Genomic DNA, 21,954 nt, shown 5'->3' on the forward strand with positions numbered 1-21,954 from the left:
ATCCAGGCCACCACCCCTGCCAAGAGGCTGACTGGAAAGCAGGGTCACCCAAACTGCTAAGCGCCTTGCAAACACATGACCCCAAACCCAAAGACAAGTACAAGGTTTCCACAAGGTGAACACCAGCCCTTGTCGTTCTGCCCTCACAGCTGTATTTAGGAGCCAGTCTTTGGACGTGAGGCGACCAGGCACCACGTCCAACACACACACTTTGAGAGCCAAGGGACGCTTTACAGTAGGGCAAGGGTCACATGCAAGGACACTTCACAGTCCTTTTTTTGGGCCTGTGGGCCTCTCTGCCTGCCGACACGCAGCCTTGCCCCCAGCTTCTCCACATCACCCCCTGGACACTGTTCCAACATCAGGGAGTTTGGACCAGAACAGAGAGGGAAAATCACTGACAAGTTTCCCAACAGCACATTTCTCTCAACCACCCAGACCCAGCAGGGCCAAACTGAGTGGCAATGTCATCATTTCATAAAGGTCAAAGTCCCGGAGTCTCTAGCTGAGTCAAGCAGCAACGCGTGAGGGGAGTCTCTGCCCCTGTTCCTGCACCAAGTGGGTGGGCAGAACCAGAACTGAATCTGGTTCTGTCCAACTCAGACAGAACCAGATTGGCAAGTCCAGAGAGCAGCGGCAACTGCATGGTATCACCATGTGCTGGTCTCTCAATCACTTTCCTCTCGAGAGCCCAGTCTGGACAGGCCTCCTGCCCAAAGGGGATCAGGTGCTCGAGGACGTCCACCTGGAAGATGTCCTTCCCCCCCTCCCTGGGATGGGCCACAATAGCCAGTGGGGGTTGGTGAGTGCAGGTCAGGTAGCAGGACTTGATTCTCCATCTCCTCCACCTGGTCGGGATCTAGGTTTTCTGGGCACAGCAAAGTGTCCCCAGTGACTACGAGACCTGTGTGCAAAGACAGGACATAGAATGAGAACAAGGGCATTCAAAGTTGCACCTGCTTGAGACTAAGACCATATCATGGAGGGAACCCAAGGTGAACTGGATCCTCTGGCTGAGCATTTCAGATGGGCTCACCTCGGCAAAGGGAACTCAGGGCGAGGCCAAGTGAGGGAGGGAGAGAAATGAAAGGGAGAGGACTGGTGCTCCATGAACCCACCAGGCCATGGGCAGCTCTCAGTCTGCCCACTGTAGGCCACAGGGACAGAGCAGGAGGGCCTCAGCGGGGACAAGCAGACATCAGGTCCCCAACGGATTTACCAGCAGACAGGTGTTGCTGTGGGGCCTCACCCCTGGGGAGTCAGGGGACTTGCTCAGGCCCGACTGCAGGCAGTGTGGGTATGGAACCCAGGCTGGGTGCTTTACTGCTTCTCATGGTCTCTGTGGGGCACACAGACACATGTGGGGACACAAAGACAGACAAGTGCCACATGCAGACCTGGACCCGCCTCTGCCTCAGAGCACCAATGGGGACAGAGGTCCAGAGAGATGGTAGGCACCTCAGGCCATCATCTCCCTGCCAAGGGATCCTCGCTGCTCCTCAAAAAAAAACCTCAGCCCCACCCACCCCATCAACTGGTTCAACAGAAAACAAACAAGCACAACCCAGCCAGGTTCCAGGGCAGCATCGGGACTGTGCAGGCAGCGCAGGGCAGGGTGTCACTTGCCCACAATCAATCCGCAGCCGAACTTGTCCCTGTCCTGCAGCAAGGCCTGGATCTTGGCAGATATCATCCCCAGCCTCTGCTCCAGCATCTCCTACAAGGCCGTGTTCTCCCAGTCCCAGTGTGTGATGTGGATGGCCCGGGTACAGTGCCAGTGGCCACATAGCATGGGCCGCCACCGCATCTCCAGGGTCTTGACACTGCTTAAGACTACACCCACATAAGGCTGTCCAAACGACAGACAGCCAAACTTCATCTCCAAGGGCTCCCAGGGCCTCATGTGGCTGCAGAAACACAGAATCACAAAGGCCACAAATGCCAGGAGCCTGACACAGTGTCCTCCAAGCTTACAGTCCTAGGCTGGACTTCAGCCCTACATGCCAGAGCATCCTCCAGTCCTGCTGACACAGAATGCAGGGGTTCAGAGAGGGCTGACTCCTTCCATCTGTTTCCATGTGGTCCACTGATAGGGGGTTGCTGACCAACAGGACCAGTCCATCACATGAAGTCCATGGCCTGATGGGTTCCTGGAGCACCAGCCCTCTCCTTTACATTTCGCTCCTTCCCTCACATGTCCTTGCCCCGATTTCTGCCATAAGGGTGGTATCATCTGCATATCTGAGGTTACTGATATTTCTCCCGGCAAACTTGATTACAGCTCATGCATTTCACATCCAGCCAGCATTTTGCATGATGTACTCTGCATATAAGTTAAATAAGCAGGGTGACAATATACAGCCTTGATATACTCCTTTCCTAGTTTTGAACCAGTCTGTTGCTCCATGTCGAGCTCTAACTGTTGCTTCTTGACCTGCATACAGGTTTCTCAGGAGGCAAGGAAGGTGGTCTGGTATTCCCATCTCTTTAAGAATTTTCCACAGTTTGTTGTGATCCACACAGTCAAAGACTTTATAACATGGTCAATGAAGCAGAAGTAAATTTTCTCTGGAATTTTCTTGTTTTTTCTGTGATCCAACAGATGTCGGCCGATCTCTGGTTCTTCTGCCTTTTCTGAATCCAGCTTGTACATCTAGAAGTTCTCGGATTACATACTGTTGAAGCCTAGCTTGAAGGATTTTGAACATTTCGAGCATTACCTTGCGAGCACATGAAATGAGCACAATTGTTCTGCAGTTTGAACACTCTTTGGCATTGCACTTCGTTGGGACTGAAATGAAAACTGACCTTTTCCAGTCCTGTAGCCACTGCTGTTTTCCAAATGGCTGGCTTTGCAGCACTTTCACAGCATTATCTTTTAAGATTGAAATAAATCAACAGGAATTCCATCACCTCCACTAGCTTTGTTTGTAGTGATGCTTCCTAAGGCCCACTTGACTTCGAATTCCGCTATGTCTGGCTCTAGGTGACTGATCACACCATTGTGATTATCTGGGTCATTAAGACCTTTTTTGTATAGGTCTTCTGTGTATTCTCACCACCTCTTCTTAATCTCTTCTGCTTCTGTTACATCCTTACCATTTTTGCATTTAAGGATTTAATACAATAGAGCTATGATTTACTGAAAGGCAAGGCTGATCTTATTGCAGGTGATCCTCACATCCTGAACTGAGATCCCAAGGAACTCATGAAAGGTCTCTTCCAAATTAAGATAGTGGTTAAACTTCCACCTATTCATCTTTTGACTGTAATTGTTTGCTTGAGCCTGGTAAAAATACTGCTTTCCTTCTTAACAGAAATTTTACAAATCTAAGTGAGGAATATGCTCATTACTCTCTGTTATAGGCTGAATTTTGTACCCCACCTCCAACTTCACATGTTGAGGCATTAACCCCAGCACTTCAAAATGTGCTTCTGTTAGAAGATATGGACTTTTAAAAGGTAATTAACATTGAATGAGGTCATGTGAGTGGGCCCTAATTCATTCTGACTGTGGTTCTTATAAGAAGAGGAAGGTTGGAGACATAAAGGGACACAGGGTTGGGCATTCACTGGGAAGGTGCCATCTGAAGATTCAGGATGGAGACCACCATCTACAAGCCAAGGAGAGAGGCTTCAGGAGAAACCTGACCTGCTAACACCTTAATCTTGGACTTACAGCCTTCAGAACTGTCAGAAAATGAATTTCTGGGGCTTTCATGGTAGCTCAGTAGTAAAGATGGGGAAGGCAATGGCACCCCACTCCAGTACTCTTGCCTGGAAAATCCCATGGACGGAGGAGCCTGGAAGGCTGCAGTCCATGGGATCTCTAAGAGTCAGACACGACTGAGCGACTTCACTTTCACTTTTCACTTTCATGCATTGGAGAAGGAAATGGCAACACACTCCAGTGTTCTTGCCTGGAGAATCCCAGGGACAGGGGAGCCTGGTGGGCTGCCGTCTATGGGGTCACACAGAGTCGGACACGACTGAAGCGACTTAGCAGCAGCAACAGCAGCAGTAGTAAAGAACCTGCCTGCTAATGCAGAAGACACATATTCAATCCCTTATCTGAGAAGATCCCACATGCCGCGAAGCAAATACCCCATGCACCACAACTGTTAAGCCTGTGCTCTAGAACCCGGGAGACGAAACTGTTGTAGGCTGTGTGCACTAGAACCCATGCTCTGCAGCAAGAGAAGCCACCACAATGAGAAGCTTGTGCATCACAACGAGAGAGTAACTGCCACTCGCCACAACTAGAGAAAAACCTGTGCAGCAACAAAGACCCAGTTCAGCCAAAATAAATTAAAAAAATTATTTTTTAACAAAAGAAAATGAATTTCTGTTGTGCATGCTACCGAGTCTGTGACACTTTGTTCTGGCAGCCCTCGCAAGCTAATACCCGTTTCTTCTTTTGTACCTTTGCCTCTTCCTAGTGTTGAAACTCCAGAAAATTGCAATCTGCTTGAAGGAAAGGAGAGAAAAAGATACTCTGGGGGAAACAACATATTTGCCTAAAATCTCTGTCTCTTGGCCTAATATTTCGGGGATTTTCTGAGGAAGACCTGTGTGGCAGATCCTTCCCATGTCCACTCTGCCTCATGGCTATGACACATGCCAGCCAGACATTAAACTGCCAGCATCTCATCAGTGGCTTGGAGGATTTTTCCTAGTGCCTGAAACCTACTTTGTCAGTGCTGAGGGCAAACTGAAAATGTCAGGGAATTGATACTTTATGACCCACAAGAACTGGAGTATAAATATCCCAGCTCCATCATCCTCAAACATGATAACTTAGATAACCCTATAGGCTTGCAGAGTTCTCCAGCAGGATGAAGCTCCCTTAATCTTTCCTGAAATGCACCTTTTCTTGGCTCCTTTCCTATCTCTATGGAAGCTCTCCATCCTGCCCCTGTAAAGTACATCTCCCAAGGAAACTACTCGCTCTAGAATTCTTATTTTAGGGTGTGACTCTGGGGGAACCAAAACTAGGGCCACCTGCTTTCTGTGTGTGCATACGAAATGTCCATATTTAAAGATGCTGCTGTGGTTTCTAATTTAACAAGATGATATACTGCATTGGGTCTTTCCTGGTGGCTCAACGGTAAAGAATCTGACAGTCAATGCAGGAGACTCAGTTCAGTCCCTAGGTTGGGAAGATCCCCTGAAAAAGGAAATAGCAACCCACTCCAGTATTCTTGCCTGGAGAATTCCATGGACAGAGGAGCCTGGTGGGCTACAATCCATGGGGTCGTGAAAGAGTCAGACATGACATACTGACTAAACAACAACACTGCATCCAATTTTTTCTGTGGTAAGGTGTTAAGTGGTTCATCGACTGGTGAATCCTAGAGCCTGTCCTTGGAAGAAAGGGTGTTCTAAAGTCCTGCCTTTTGGAAATGCCTTTGCATCAAATCCACTATGCTGCAATTTTTTTTTCTTCTATAAACACCAAAGCCCATTCTTTTCAGTAGTTATTGGCTTTTTTGAAAACTTTTTAAATTGAAGGATAATTGCTTTACAGAATTTTGTGGTTTTCTGTCATACATCAACAAAAATCAGCCATAGGTACACCCCGGTCCCCTCCCTCCCGACCTACCTCCCATCGCCCTCTTCATCCCACCCTTCAGTCTGTCTCAGAGCCCCTGTTTGAGTTCCCTGAGTCATACAGCAAATTCCCATTGGCTATCTGTTTTACATATGGTCTTGTAAATTTCTATGTTACTTTCTCCATGTAACTCACCTTCTCCCTCCTCTCTTCCTTCCGTGTCCTTGCTTAGCCTGCACTCTTGCATCACATCTCCGTGATGGGTAGGTGTGTTTGCATCAGGGTGGAGTGGTTTTAATAAGTTGATTTGTGCCTGAGCCACAAGTTTCCTCATGGGGCTGGTCTAATGCCTGCTGTGACGTTTTCATGGCCCATAGGACTGCAGTTGGGGGAGTTGCTTCTGTAGAGGAGTCCAAGCAACTATGAGAGAAACAGACTTCTGAGGAACAATGCAAACTGCCCTTGGTGTTCAGTAAAGCTTCTGCTAAGCCCGCTGACCCTAAGCCCTTTCTCATTACTCTCAGGCTGGTGTTGAGCATGTCAAAGGTCGAGGTCCTCTCAGTGACTACTCAGAACAATGCTAAGGACATTCCACACTGAGTAACGTTCAAGCTGCTAGGTTTCCTTAACCCCCTGAAACTGTATACAGCCAGGCCCACAGTTCCGGAATAAGGAGCTCTGGGACAAGGCTGTGGATAAATGCATTAGCCAGGCCTCACCTGACCGTGCATGTAACCTCTGCAGCTGGTTTGCTGACTGGATTACTTGTCTTTGCCCCAAGAGGAAATTTTTTGTCCCAGAAACTATTTCTGTGTTCCAACTTTTGTGAATCTTTTGCTATTAGCACATACATCCTAATAAGTATCGCTGGCTTAAAGGATATATGTAAATGAGCCAGAGGTCTCCCACCATAGTGTTTAATCACTTTCATTGCCATGTGATCTTCAGCTCGCAGCTGAAGGCCTGAACAGCAGGTTGAAAGGGCCATGGGCATCTCAGTCCACACATCCCTGCCAACATATTTACCTTCTACTCATTGACTGGTAAAAAGGAAATAGTAAAGGTGTGTGTGAACATTGACATTTTAGAAATCAGTGAAGTAAAATGGACTGGAATGGGTAAATTCAACTCAGATGACCAAGAATCCCTTGGAAGAATTAGCGTAGAAATCGTAGTCAACAAAAGAGTCCGAAATGCAGTACTTGGATGCAATCTCAAAAACGACAGAATGATCTCTGTTCATTTCCAAGACAAACCATTCAATATCATGATAATCCAAGTCTACGTCCCTACCAGCAAGGCTTAAGAAGCTGAAGTTGAAAGGGTCTATGAAAACCTACAAGACCTTCTAGAACTAACACCCAAAAAAGGTGTCCTTTTTATTATAGGGGACTGGAACGCAAAAGTATGCACTCAAGAAATACCTGTAGTAACAGGCAAATTGGCCTTGAAGTACTGAATGAAGCAGGACAAAAGCTAAGAGAGTTTTTCCAAGAGAATGCACTGGTCATAGCAAACACCCTCTTCCAACAACACAAGAGAAGACTCTACACATGGACATCACCAGATGGTCAACACCGAAATCAGATTGATTATATTCTTTGCAGCCAAAGATGGAGAAGCTCTATACAGTCAGCAAAACCAAGACGGGGAGCTGACTGTGGTTCAGATCATGAATTATTTATTGCCAAAATCAGACTTAAATTGAAGAAAGTAGGGAAAACCACTAGACCATTCAGGTATGACCTAAATCAAATCCCTTACGATTATACAGTGGAAGTGAGAAATAGATTCAAGGGATTAGATATGATAGACACAGTGCCTGATGAACTATGGATGGAGGTTTGTGATGCTGTACAGGAGACAGTGATCAAGAACATCCCCAAGAAAAGTAAATGTAAAAAGGCAAAAGGGCTCTCTGAGGAGGCCTTATAAATCACTGTGAAAAAAAGAGATGGAAAAAGCAAAAGAGAAAAGTAAAGACACCCATTTGAATGCAGAGTTCCAAAGACTAGCAAGGAGAGAAAAGAAAGCCTTCCTCAGTGATCAATGCAAATAAATAGAGGAAAACAATAGAATGGGAAATACTAGAGACCACTTCAAGAAAATTAGTGATACCAAGGGAACATTTCATGCAAAAATGGTTCAATAAAGGACAGAAATGGTTTGGACCTAACAGAAGCAGAAGATATTAAGAAGAGGTGGCAAGAATAAAAAGAAGAGCTGTACAAAAAAGATCTTCACGACCAAGATAATCACGATGGTGTGATCACTCACCTAGAAACAGACTAGGCCTTAGGAAGCCTCAGTACGAACAAAGCAAGTGGAGGTGATGGAATGCCAGTTGAGTTATTTCAAATCCTAAAAGATGATGCTGTGAACGTGCTACACTCAATATACCAGATAATTTGGAAAACTCAGCAGTGGCCACGGGACTGGAAAATGTCAGTATTCATTCCAATGCCAAAGAATGCTTTAACTACTACACAATTGCACTCATCTCACATGCTAGTAAAGTAATACTCAAAATTCTCCAAGCCAGGCTTCAACAGTACATGAACCACGAAATTTCAGATGTGCAAACTGGATTTAGAAAAGGCAGAGGAACCAGAGATCAAATTGTCAACATCCGCTGGATCATCAAAAAAGCAAGAGAGTTCCAGAAAAAAACATCTATATCTGTTTTACTGACTATGTCTAAGCCTTTGACTGTTGGATAACCAAAACGGTTGAAATTTGTTAAAGAGATGGGAATCCCAGACCACCTGACTTGCCTCTTGAGAAATCTATATGTATGTCAGGAAGCAACAGTTGGAACTGCTCATGGAACAACAGCCTGGTTCCAAAGAGGGAAAGGAGTATGTCAAGGCTGTATTTTGTCACCCTGATTATTTAAATTATATGCAGAGTTCATCATGAGAAATGCTGGGCTGGATGAAGTACAACCTGGAATCAAGATTGCCAGGAGAAGCATCAATAACCTCAGTTGTGCAGGTGACACCAGCCTTATTGCAGAAAGTGAAGAACTAAAGAGTCTCTTGATGAAGGTGGAAGAGGAGAGTGAAAAAGTTGGCTTAAAACTCAACATTCAGAAAGAAAGATCATGGCACCCGGTCCCATCACTTCATGTCAAATAGATGGGGAAACAGTGGAAACAGTGGCAGGCTTTATTTTTGTGGGCTCCAAAATCACTGCAGATTATGACTGTAGCCATGACATTAAAACATGCTTACTCCTTGGAAGAAAAGTTATGACCAACTTAGACAGCATATTAAAAAGCAGAGTCATTACTTTGCCAACAAAGGTCCATCTAGTCAAGGCTATTTTTTTTCTAGTAGTCATGTATAGATGTCAAAGTTGGGTTACAAAGAAAGCTGAGCACCAAAGAACTGATGCTTTTGATCTGTGGTGTTGGGTAAATCTGAGTCCCTTGAGTTGTAAGGAAATACAACCAGTCATTCTCAAAGAAAATCAGCCCTGAATATTCATTGGAAGGACTGATGTTGAAACTGAAACTCTAATACTTTGGCCACTGAAGCGAAGAACTGACTCATTTGAAAAAACCCTGATACTAAGAAAGATTGAAGGCTGGAGAAGGGAACAACAGAGGATGAGATGGTTGGATGGCAACCCAGACTCAATGGAGATGAGTTTGAGTAAACTCCAGGTGTTGATGATGGACAGGGAGGCCTGGCGTACTGCAGTCCATGGGATCTCAAAGAGTCAGACATGACTGAGTGACTGAACTGAACTGAACTGAGTTTGGAAAAGAAGAAGTAAAGCTCTCACTGTTTGAAAATGATGTGACACTGTACATAGAAAACCCTGAAGATAGTATCAGAAAATTAGTGGAGCTAATCAGTGAATTTAGCAAAGTTGTAGGATACAAAATCAATACACAGAAATCACTTGCATTTCTATATACTAACAATGAAAAATCAGAAAGAGCAATTAAGGAATCAATCCCATTCACCACTGCAACAAAAAGAATTAATATCGAGGAATAAACTTACTTAAGGAGACAAAAATTGTATACAGAAAATTATAATAAGACACTAGTGAAAGAAATCAAAGATGACATAAAGAGATGGAGAGATAGTCCATGTCCCTGGGTAGGAAGAATCAATATTGTGAACACTCAATAACATAAAGCAAGATCCACTTTGACCCACCTCCTAGAGAAATAAACAGAAAGATAAACAAGCAGGTCCTAATTAAATGTAAAACCTATTGCACAGCAAAAGAAATTATAAACAAGGTAAAAAGATAACCATCAGAATGGGAGAAAAATAATAGCAAGTGAAACAACTGACAAAGGATTAATTTCCAAAATATACAAGCAGCTCGAAGAGATGGTGGAGGAATAGGACGGGAAGACCACAAAAGAGCACCTGCAGATAAAAGATTTCATTAGCAGCTCTGCTTATAAATTCTTACCCCTACAAGTGTCTCCTCCTCAAGCTTTTTTTTTTTCCCCTCCTAAGTGACCAGGGAATAGGAAGAAAACCAGATGAGTGTCACATTTTAATTTTCTAAGAAAGTTCTTCATTGCTGCTCTTATCAACATTACTACCACTTTCAAGTCAATGTATTTAGAAATAAAGATTGATATGTCAAAGTATTTTCTCTTTATTAGGACTTGACTTCAGGCTTTAGAAAAACAAACTGGGGGGATTGCCCAGAAGACATTCACAAAGTTTGTGGGCTTGTAAAAATGTGTACAAATTTCATGTTACTATCCAATCCTACACACACTTGCATGTGTGTTCAGTTCAGTTCAGTCGCTCAGTCGTGTCCAAATCTTTGCGACCCCATGAACCACAGCACGCCAGGACTCCCTGTCCATCACCAACTCCCGGAGTCCACCCAAACCCATGTCCATTGAGTCGGTGAAGCCATCCAACCATCTCATCCTCTGTTGTCCCCTTCTCTTACTGCCTTCAATCTTTTCCAGCATCAGGATCTTTTCAAATGAGTCAGTACTTCTCATCAGGTGTCCAAAGTACTGGAATTTCAGCTTCAACATCAGTCCTTCCAATGAACACCCCGTACTGATCTCCTTTAGGATGGACTGGTTGGATCTCCTTGCAGTCCAAGGGACTCTCAAGAGTCTTCTCCAACACCACAGTTCAAAAGCATCAATTCTTCAGCACTCAGCTTTCTTTATAGTCCAAGTCTCACATCCATACCTGACCACTGGAAAAACCATAACCTTGACTAGACGGACCTTGGCTGGCAAAGTAATGTCTCTGCTTTTTAATCTGTTGTCTAGGTTGGCCATAACTTTCCTTCCAAGCAGTAAGTGTCTTTTAATTTCATTGCTGCAATCACCATCTGCAGTGATTTTGGAGACCAGAAAAATAAAGTTAGGCACTGCTTCCACTGTTTCCCCATCTATTTGCCATGATGTGATGGGACCAGATGCCATGATCTTAAGTTTTCTGAGTGCTGAGCTTTAAGCCAAGTTTTTCACTCTCCTCTTTCACTTTCATCAAGAGGCTCTTTACTTCTTCTCCACTCTCTGCCATAAGGGTGATGTCAGCTGCATATCTGAGGTTATTGATATTTCTCCCAGCAATCTTGATTACAGCTTGTGCTTCTTCCAGCCCAGCGTTTCTCATGATGTACTCTGCATATAAGTTAAATAAGCAGGATGACTATATACAGCCTTGACATAGTCCTTTTCCTACTTGGAACCAGTTCTGTTGTTCCACGTCCAGTTCTAAGTGTTGCTTTCTGACCTGCATACAGGTTTCTCAAGAGGCAGGTCAGGTGGTCTGGTATTCCCATCTCTTTCAGAATTTTCCACAGTTTATTGTGATCCACACAGTCAATGGCTTTGGCATAGTCAATGAAGCAGAAATAGATATTTTTCGTATGTGTGGAGATAATTTTTTTTCTTCTTCTTTTTCTGACAGCATGACTTACTGTCAGTCTAAGTTTTAAGTCTTTGTTCCCTGACCAGGGATCAAACCTGGGCACTTGGCAGTGAAAGCATGGTGTCCTGGTTAGGACTTCAGGGAGTTACCTGGAGATATTTTGATTAAGTAGTCATTATGGAATTTTTTAAGTTAAATCAGTTTTAAACATGAGATTTATTAATGACAAATATATATATACATATATATATATATATATATATGTATGTATATATTACTGTTTGCTCAGTGTTTTCATAGACATTATTTATTTTAGCCTTCACAGCCACCCCACAGATAAGGTTTTATTATTCCATTTTATGGATGAAGAAACAGCTTGAAAGAGGCGAAGTGCTTGTTGAAGGTACATGTGAGGCATAGCCTAGATTTTTGATTCCACGTTCAAAGTTTGTTCTCCTCCCCCACAGCTGTATTCAGAGTAGAGAGGATGAGGAAGTTATGTTTCATTGGTTGGTGGTAAAGTAGGTGCTTCAGGAATAACCTGTCTAAAGATTTGGAATTTGTCTAGAGAGGGGATTATGTGGGGAGAGTAGGTGAAAATCACGTGTAGGCCAGCATTTGTTCACCAGATCATGAGGCTTCCCTGGGCCTCACCTGGGATTGATGAACAGCCACATGGAGAATTGTAATTTAAGAGGTATCTCACTGGGTTAGATTCTACACAAAGATCATGTTTAATCTTCTGAACAACCTGGTTGTCTTAGTAATACATAGGACAGATCATGGAGGCTCAGAGAGGCCAAGTAATTTAAGGCCTCTATGAGGTGAAAAAATCTGGGTTAAAACAGGCCCATCTGATTCCAAAGCATGGGTCCTCTGTTCCACCACCCAGATACCTCTAGTACCCACCTTTGTGGAAAACCCTAGTTCTGTGTAAGTCTGAAAGTGGTGTTAACTCAGCAAAGCTAGCTGGGAAGTGGGAAGGCAGAACACTTTCTCTACCCTCTTCACAACTCCTTACTTTCTTTCTTTTTTCCTTTCTTTCTTCTTCCTTCCTCTCTTATTTCATTTTTCTTTTTTTCCAGTTGTGCTGCATGACTTCTGAGATCTTGGTTCCTTGAGTAGGGATGGAATCTGTGGCCACTTTGCTGGGAGCTCGGAGTCCTATCCACTGTACCACCAGCGAAGTCCCTCCCTCTTTTCTTATAATCAGAGACAAAATTTTTTTCTGACCACCCTTTGGTCTTGGGACCCCTTTACAGCTTTAAATTATTGAGGGTCTTGAAGACCTTTTATTTCCCCATGGGTCATGCCTTTGAAAAGAGCAAAGTTTTAAAAAAATATATTTATTAGTTCATTTAAGAAACTGATTATATGTTAATAGAAATATGTTTTATGAAAAATAATGGTTTTCTGAAACAAAACAAAGTTTAGTGAAAAGAATGGCCTTGTTATATTTTTGTTAGTTTCCCTGATGTTTGGCCTAGTAGAAGTTGCTGGAATCTCAATCTCCTCTCTGTTCCTGCCTTCTGTTTGCTGCAGTGTCATGCTGCCATAGCCTCTGGAAAACACCAGTGTATCATCTTGAGAAAATGACAAAGAGACAGCATTTTGGCATGATTAAGAGAATAGTTTTCATCTTATTAAAGCCCTGCAATGGTCTTGAGGATTCCCAGAGGTCCCCAGGCCACACTTTGATAACTGCTTCTCAATATAACCACCTAAGTATTCACTCCTTTTCCTATTTGGAACAAGTCTGTTGTTCCATGTACAGTTCTGACTGTTGCTTCCTGACCTGCATACAGGTTTCTCAAGAGGCAGGTCAGGTGGTCTGGTATTCCCATCTCTTTCAGAATTTTCCACAGTTTATTGTGATCCACACAGTCAAAGGCTTTGGCATAGTCAATGAAGCAAAAATAGATGTTTTTCTGGAACTCTCTTGCTTTCTCCATGATCCAACGGATGTTGGCAATTTGATCTCTGGTGCCTCTGCCATTTCTAAAACCTGCTTGAACATCTGGGAGTTTACAGTTCACATATTGCTGAAGCCTGGCTTTGAGAATTTTGAGCATGACTTTACTAGCGTGTGAGATGGTACCAAATAGGAAAAGGAGTACGTCAAGGCTGTATATTGTCACCTTGCTTATTTAACTTATATGCAGAGTACATCATAAGGAACGCTGGGCTGGAAGAAGCACAAGCTGAAATCAAGATTGCTGGAAGAAATGTCAATAATCTCAGATGTGCAGATGACACTGCCCTTATGGCAGAAAGTGAAGAGGAACTCAAAAGTCTCTTGATGAAAGTGAAAGAGGAGAGTGAAAAGGTTGGCTTGAAGCTCAACATTCAGAAAACAAAGATCATGGCATCTGGTCCCATCACTTCATGGGAAATAGATGGAAAAGCAGTGGAAACAGTGTCAGACTTTTTTTTTTTAGGGGGGGCTCCAAAATCACTGCAGGTGCTGATTGCAGCCATGAAATTAAAAGACACTTACTCCTTGGAAGGAAAGTTATGACCAACCTAGATAGTATATTAAAAAGCAGAGACGTTACTTTGACAACAAAGGTCCGTCTAGTCAAGGCTATGGTTTTTCCAGTGGTCATGTATGGATGTGAGAGTTGGACTGTGAAGAAAGCTGATCGCTGAAAAATTGATGCTTTTGAACTGTGGTGCTGGAGAAGACTCTTGAGAGTCCCTTGGACTGCAAGGAGATTCAACCAGTCCATTCTAAAGGAGATCAGTCCTGGGTGTTCATTGGGAGGACTGATGCTAAAGCTAAAACTCCAATACTTTGGCCACTTCATGTGATGAGTTGACTCACTGGAAAAGACTCTAATGCTGGGAAAGGTTGGGGGCGGGAGGAGAAGGGGATGACGGAGAATGAGATGGCTGGATGGCATCACCGACTCTGTGGACATGAGTTTGAGTGAACTCCGGGAGTTGGTGATGGACAGGGAGGCCTGGCGTGCTGTGATTCATGGGGTCGCGGAGAGTCGGACACGACTGAGTGACTGAACTGAACGAGGAGGGGTTAAAGAGGGGCTCATCTAGACATCCTTTAGTTGCTACATAGAGTGGCTTTGCAATGAGGGAGAAGTTAGGGATCCATATATGGAAAACGTTTAGGAGGCTGAGGATAGACAGTAGTTTCCTTTTTGTTTTTGGACGTGTACAGTTAATTAATGCCTATCTGGGAGAATAGTTCTTTGTTGATGGGATATGGAGAGCCCCAAGTGGGTTACGTTTGTCTGTACTACTTGGGCCTTGGATCAGGACATCTGAGAACCCCAGGATCCCAGGGCCCCAGGAGCTTGGCAGTATGTTGGAAGCAGAGTTTTTGGGTTGGGCTACAAAGGAGGAGGTCATCTATGTATTGGAGATAACTTGGGGCTAGATAGAGTGTCTGTAGGTTTTTTTGTAAAGCCTGTCCAAAAAAGTGGGGGCTGTCTCTGAACCCCTGGGGGAGAACTGTCCATGTTAGTTGTTGGGAAACATGAGGCTCGGGGTCTTGCCAGGTGAAGGCAAAAAGGGTTTGGGAGAGGGGGGAGGGGGTATGGTGAAAAAGGCATCTTAGAGATATAATACTGTGAAGTGGGTTGCAGTCAGGGGTATGACAGACAGAAGTGTGTAAGGGTTAGAGACTACTGGGAATGTTCACGTGATGGCCTCATTGATTATTCACAGATCCTGGACCAGTCTCCAAGAGTTTGGTCCCTTCCTTACTGCCAGAATAGGGGTGTTGTGTGGTGAATGGGTAGGAATTAGGATAGAGGCTTGAAGAAGATTGTCTATGATAGGCTTAAGTCCCTTGTGGGCCTCCGGGGTGAGACAGTAATGTTGTTGGGTGATTATAGTTGAGGGGTTTTTAGGGTAATGTGGACTGGGAGATGATGTTTGGCTATGGATGGTGATCAGTGTCCCAGACTTGGGGGTTTAAGGTGGGTAGATCGAAGGGAAGTCAGGGGTGAGGGATAGGGATGGTCCAGGTGCCATCTGCATGAAGAATATAGAGACTGTATCGAGGGGAAGTATGGTAATAAAGACCCCAAATTTGGATAACAAATCTCTCCCTAGGAGTGCCATTGGGCACTGAGGCATTATGAGGAATGAGTATATGAGGGTCGATTTTCCATATTGACAGAGTAACAGAGGGCTGATTTTTGGCCTTAAGGGAACTCCAAAGACCCCCTTAATTGTGAGTTCTGAGTCTTGAGTTGGGCCAGAGTAGGAAGTTAAGAGAGACAAAGCAGCTCCAATGTCTAATATAAAGGAGGTCTTTTTCCTGGGCACTACTCCATCTACGCTAAGTTCCGAGCTCGTGTCCAGGACATGGGCCAGGGGGCTGGAACCTGAGCCCCATGACTGGAACAACTCTCGTAGGGTTGGGCTGGGGTTCTGGGGAGAAGTGGGGATCTCCCCAGGGGCACCAGGGTGTCCCTGTGCACATTCCATTCTCCAGGCCTGGGAGGTGTGGACCTCCCCAAGAGTGTCAGGGTATCTTTGGGGACACTCCATCTTTCAATGTCCCCGCTGACCACAGGTTGCGCATGCTTTTTTTGTGGGGCTGCGGGTTTTGGCATGCCTTTGTCCAGTGTCCTGACTGGTTGCATCAGAAGCAAGGTCTGGGATGGGGGTGGGGGTCATAAGTCCCAGTCTGGGATGACTTGGGCCGGGCTGATCTCTTCCTTTAATTGCTGCTGCAAAGAGGGCATATTTAGCTTTTCTCCCACAGTCTTTTTCTCTCTTAGCCTCTTCCTCTTATCGAATACCTTGAAGGTTATTTCTAGAACGTCTCCTTGGGGGCTCTCAGGGCCCTTCTCTAGTAGTTTTTGATGAATATCGGGGTCTGACTGGCTCATGAACTGGACAGGTAGGTACAGAAGTCCAGCAGGGGTTGAAATATCTAGATTAGTGTATTTGTGGACTGCCTCAGTAACCCGTGAAAGAAAAAGGGCAGGATTTTTATCTTTTTTTTTTTAGTCACTTCCCTAATATTATTGTCTGTTCAGTTCAGTTCAGTCGCTCAGTCGTGTCCGACCCTTTGCGACCCCATGAATCACAGCACGCCAGGCCTCCCTGTCCATCACCAACTCCCAGAGTTCACTGAAACTCATGTCCATTGAGTCGGTGATGCCATCCAGCCATCTCATTCTCTGTTGTCCCCGTCTCCTCCTGCCCCCAACCCCTCCCAGCATCAGAGTCTTTTCCAGTGAGTCAACTCGTCGCATGAGGTGGCCAAAGTATTGGAGTTTCAGCTTCAACATCAGTCCTTCCAATGAACACCCCGGATTGATCTCTTTTAGAATGGACTGCTTGGATCTCCTTGCAGTCCAAGGGACTCTCAAGAGTCTTCTCCAGCACCACAGTTCAAAAGCATCAATTCTTTGGCGATCAGCTTTCTTCACAGTCCAACTCTCACATCCATACATAAACATGGGAAAAACCATAGCCTTGACTAGACGGACCTTTGTTGGCAAAGTAATGTCTCTGTTTTTTAATATGCTATCTAGGTCGGTCATAACTTTCCTTCCAAGGAGCAAGTATCTTTTAATTACATGGCTGCAATCAGCATCTGCAGTGATTTTAGAGCCCCCCCCCAAATAAAGTCTGACACTGTTTCCACTGCTTTTCCATCTATTTCCCATGAAGTGATGGGACCAGATGCCATGATCTTTGTTTTCTGAATGTTGAGCTTCAAGCCAACCTTTTCACTCTCCTCTTTCACTTTCATCAAGAGGCTTCTTAGTTCCTCTTCACTTTCTGCCATAAGGGTGGTGTCATCTGCATATCTGAGATTATTGATATTTCTTTCGGCAAACTTGATTCAAGCTTGTGCTTCTTCCAGCCCAGCATTTAATGTACTCTGCATATAAGTTAAATAAGCAGGGTGAGAAGATACAACTATGACGTACTCCTTTTCCTATTTGGAACCAGTCTGTTCCATGTCCAGTTCTAACTGTTGCTTCCTGACCTGCATACAGGTTTCTCAAGAGGCAGGTCAGGTGGTCTTGTATTCCCATCTCTTTCAGAATGTTCCACAGTTTATTGTGATCCACACAGTCAAAGGCTTTGGCATAGTCAATGAAGCAGAAATAGATGTTTTTCTGGAACTCTCTTGCTTTCTCCATGATCCAGCGGATGTTGGCAATTTGATCTCTGGTGCCTCTGCCTTTTCTAAACCCTGCTTGAACATCTGGAAGTTCACGGTTCACATATTGCTGAAGCCTGGCTTGGAGAATTTTGAGCATGACTTTACTAGCATGTGAGATGAGTGCAATTGTGCGATAGTTTGAGCATTCTTTGGCATTGCCTTTTTTAATGTGAGATCTGTTCACCATTCTTTCTAGTAAGTAGGTGATCATATGCTGCAGGTATGGATGTCGGCATTGTCTGCTTGATATGTCCACCATGGCTCAGTTAAAGTGACTATATCATTAGTCACCGGACTACTCTTATCTTGGTTATGGAGCTGATCAGCATGAGTCTGGGCTGCCTGTTATAACCGTTTCTTTTCATCAGGGGTTAAAGTGGCATTTAGGATGTAATAAAGACAATTTCACGTTAAGTGATATGTTTGTGTAAGGCGGAGAAATTTTTTCTGTATCTAGCAGGATTTTTTGAAAAGGATCCTGATTTTTTCTCAGTTTGGCTCATATCAGAAATTGAGTAAAGCACATGAACCCATGTAGGGCCTTCTGGTCCGTACAGTATTAGGGACAGTATTACCACCTCACTCAGTCTTCCCATCAGAGGAAAAACAACAAACAAACCAAAATTCAGCACAAATCTCACCCTATAGGAACCATACACAAAACACAAAACAATTCAACCTTGAAGCCTGAGAAAAGGAGACCTCAAACACAGTAAGTTAAAAAAAAAGAAAAAGAAAAGGCAGAGAAACACTACACAAATAAAGGAACAAGCTAGAAACACTGAAGCCAAAATAAATGAAGAGGAAATAGGCAAAATACCTGAAAAAGAATTCAGAATAATGATACTAAAGATGATCAAAAACCTTGAAAACAAAATGGAGAAAATGCAAGAATCAATGAACAAAACCTAGACGAATTAAAGAATAAACATACAGAGACGAACAACACAACTACTGCAATTAAAAATACTCGAAAAGGAATCAAAAACAGAATATCTGAAGCAGAAGAAAAAATCTGTGAGCTGGAAGATAAAATTGTGGAAATAGCTGCTGAAGAGCAGAATAAAGTAAAAAGAATGAAAAGAATGGAGGATAGTCTCAGAGACATCTGGTACAATATCAAATGCACTAACATTCGAATTTTAGGGGTACCAGAAGAAGAAGAGAAGAAGAAATGATATGAAAAAATTTTTGAAGAGATTATACTTCAACATTTCCCTTAGAAAGAAAAGGAAAGAGTCAGTCAAGTCCAAGAGGCACAAAGAGCCCCATACAGGATAAACCCAAGGAGAAACATGGCAAGACACATACAAAGCAAACTAACAAAGACTAAACAGAAGCAAACTTGATAAAGAAGAATTAACATGCCGGACTTCAGGCTCTACTACAAAGCCACAGTCATCAAGACAGTATGGTACTGTCACAAAGACAGAAATATAGATCAATGGAACAAAATAGAAAGCCCAGAGATAAATCCACGCACCTATGGACACCTTATCTTTGACAAAGGAGGAAAGAATATTCAATGGAGAAAAGACAATCTCTTTAACAAGTGGTGCTGGGAAAACTGGTCAACCACTTGTAAAAGAATGAAATTAGAACACTCCCTAACACCACACACAAAAATAAACTCAAAATGGATTAAAGATCTAAATGTAAGACCAGAAATTACAAAACTCCTAGAGGAGAACATAGGCAAAACACTCTCTGACATAAATCACAGCAGGATCTTCCATGACCCACCTCCCAGAATATTGGAAATAAAACCAAAAATAAAGAAATGGGACCTAATTAAAATTAAAAGCTTCTGCACAGCAAAGGAAACTATAAGCAAGGTGAAAAGACAGCCTTCAGAACGGGAGAAAATAATAGCAAATGAAGCAACTGACAAAGAATTAATCTCAAAAATATACAAGCAGCTCCATTCCAGAAAAATAAACGACCCAATGAAAAAATAGGCCAAAGAACTAAACAGACATTTCTCCAAAGAAGACATAAAGATGGTTAACAAACACATGAAAAGATGCTCAACATCACTCATTATCAGAGAAATGCAAATCAAAACCACAATGAGGTACCATTTCTCGCCAGTCAGAATGGCTACTATCCAAAAGTCTACAAGCAATAAATGTTGGAGAGGGTGTGGAGAAAAGGGAACCCTCTTACACTGTTGGTGGGAATGCAAACTAGTACAGCCACTATGGAGAACAGTGTGGAGATTCCTGAAAAACCTGGAAATAGAACTGCCATACGACCCAGCAATCCCACTGCTGGGCATACACATTGAGGAAACCAGAAATGAAAGAGACACGTGTACCCCAATGTTCATCGCAGCACTGTTTTTAATAGCCAGGATATGGAAGCAACCTAGATGTCCATCTGCAGATGAATGGATAAGAAAGCTGTGGTACATATACACAATGGAGTATTACTCAGCCATTGAAAAGAATGCATTTGAATCAGTTCTAATGAGGTGGATGACACTGGAGACTATTATACAGAGTGAAGTAAGCCAGAAAGAAAAACACCAATACAGTATGCCATCCCCATGGAAAAGAAATGCAAAAGAGCGAAATGGCTGTCTGAGGAGGCCTTACAAATAGCTGTGAAAAGAAGAGAGGCGAAAAGCAAAGGAGAAAAGGAAAGATATAAGCCTCTGAATGCAGAGTTCCAAAGAATAGCAAGGAGAGATAAGAAAGCCTTCCTCAGTGATCAATGCAAAGAAATAGAGGAAAACAACAGAATAGGAAAAACAAGAGAGCTCTTCAAGAAAATTAGAGATTCCAAGGGAACATTTCATACAAAGATGGGCTCGATAAAGGACAGAAATGGTATGGACCTAACAGAAGCAGAAGATATTAAAAAGAGATGGCAGGAATACACAGAAGAACTGTACAAAAAAGATCTTCACGACCAAGATAGTCACGATAACGTGATCACTGACCTAGAGCCAGACATCTTGGAATGTGAAGTCAAGTGGGCCTTAGAAAGCATCACTACGAACAAAGCTAGTGGAGGTGATGGAATTCCAGTTGAGCTATTTCAAGTCTTGAAAGATGATGCTGTGAAAGTGCTGCACTCAATATGCCAGCAGATTTGGAAAACTCAGCAGTGGCCACAGGACTGGAAGAGGTCAGTCTTCATTCCAATCCCAAAGAAAGGCAATGCCAAAGAATGCTCAAACTACCGCACAATTGCACTCATCTCACACGCTAGTAAAGTCATGCTCAAAATTCTCCAAGCCAGGCTTCAGCAGTATATAAACCGTGAACTCCCAGATGTTCAAGCAGGTTTTAGAAAAGGCAGAGGCACCAGAGATCAAATTGCCAACATCCGCTGGATCATGGAGAAAGCAAGAGAGTTTCAGAAAAACTTCTATTTCTGCTTTATTGACTATGCCAAAGCCTTTGACTGTGTGGATCACAATAAACTGTGGAACATTCTGAAAGAGATGGGAATCCCAGACCACCTGACCTGCCTCTTGAGAAACCTGTATGCAGGTCAGGAAGCAACTGTTAGAACTGGACATGGAACAACAGACTGGTTCCAAATAGGAAAAGGTGTACGTCAAGGTTGTATATTGTCACCTTGCTTATTTAACTTATATGCAGAGTACATCATGAGGAACGCTGGGCTGGAAGAAGCACAAGCTGGAATCAAGATTGCCGGGAGAAATATCAATAACCTCAGATATGCAGATGACACTACCCTTATGGCAGAAAGTGAAGAGGAACTCAAAAGCCTCTTGATGAAAGTGAAAGAGGAGAGTGAAAAGGTTGGCTTGAAGCTCAACATTCAGAAAACAAAGATCATGGCATCTGGTCCCATCACTTCATGGGAAATAGATGGAAAAACAGTGGAAACAGTGTCAGACTTTATTTTTTTGGGCTCCAAAATCACTGCAGATGCTGATTGCAGCCATGAAATTAAAAGACGCTTGCTCCTTGGAAGGAAAGTTATGACCAACCTTGATAGTATATTAAAAAGCAGAGACATTACTTTGCCAACCAAGATCCGTCTAGTCAAGGCAATGGTTTTTCCCGTGGTCATGTATGGATGTGAGAGTTGGACTGTGAAGAAGGCTGACCGCCGAAGAATCGATGCTTTTGAACTGTGGTGTTGGAGAAGACTCTTGAGAGTCCCTTATACTGCAAGGAGATCCAACCAGTCCATTCTGGAGGAGATCAATCCTGGATGTTCATTGGAGGGACTGATGCTAAAGCTGAAACTGCAATACTTTGGCCACCTCATGCGACGAGTTGACTCACTGGAAAAGACTCTGATGCTGGGAAAGTTTGGGGGCGGGAGGAGAAGGGGACGACGGAGAATGAGATGGCTGGATGGCATCACCGACTCTGTGGACATGAGTT

The 21,954-nt window shown here is 43.6% G+C and overlaps 1 protein-coding gene and 1 pseudogene across 1 annotated transcript in view; both read right to left on the reverse strand.

Moving 5' to 3' along the window:
- Positions 1-21,954, reverse strand: part of LOC129535148 (melanoma-associated antigen 10-like) — a 92,713-nt gene that overhangs the window by 28,783 nt on the left and 41,976 nt on the right. Inside the window, exon 2 of the mRNA XM_055393755.2 lies at positions 5,747-5,971. The gene's annotated coding sequence lies outside the window, so the exon portion shown is untranslated. The remainder of the gene's footprint in view (positions 1-5,746; positions 5,972-21,954) is intronic.
- On the reverse strand, positions 485-1,879 carry LOC129564080 (protein EOLA2-like; annotated as a pseudogene).

The sequence above is a fragment of the Moschus berezovskii genome, chromosome X, assembly GCF_049115385.1.
Source record: "Moschus berezovskii isolate FMDL1 chromosome X, NW_MosBer_1.0, whole genome shotgun sequence".
NCBI classification, from domain to species: Eukaryota; Metazoa; Chordata; class Mammalia; order Artiodactyla; family Moschidae; genus Moschus; species Moschus berezovskii.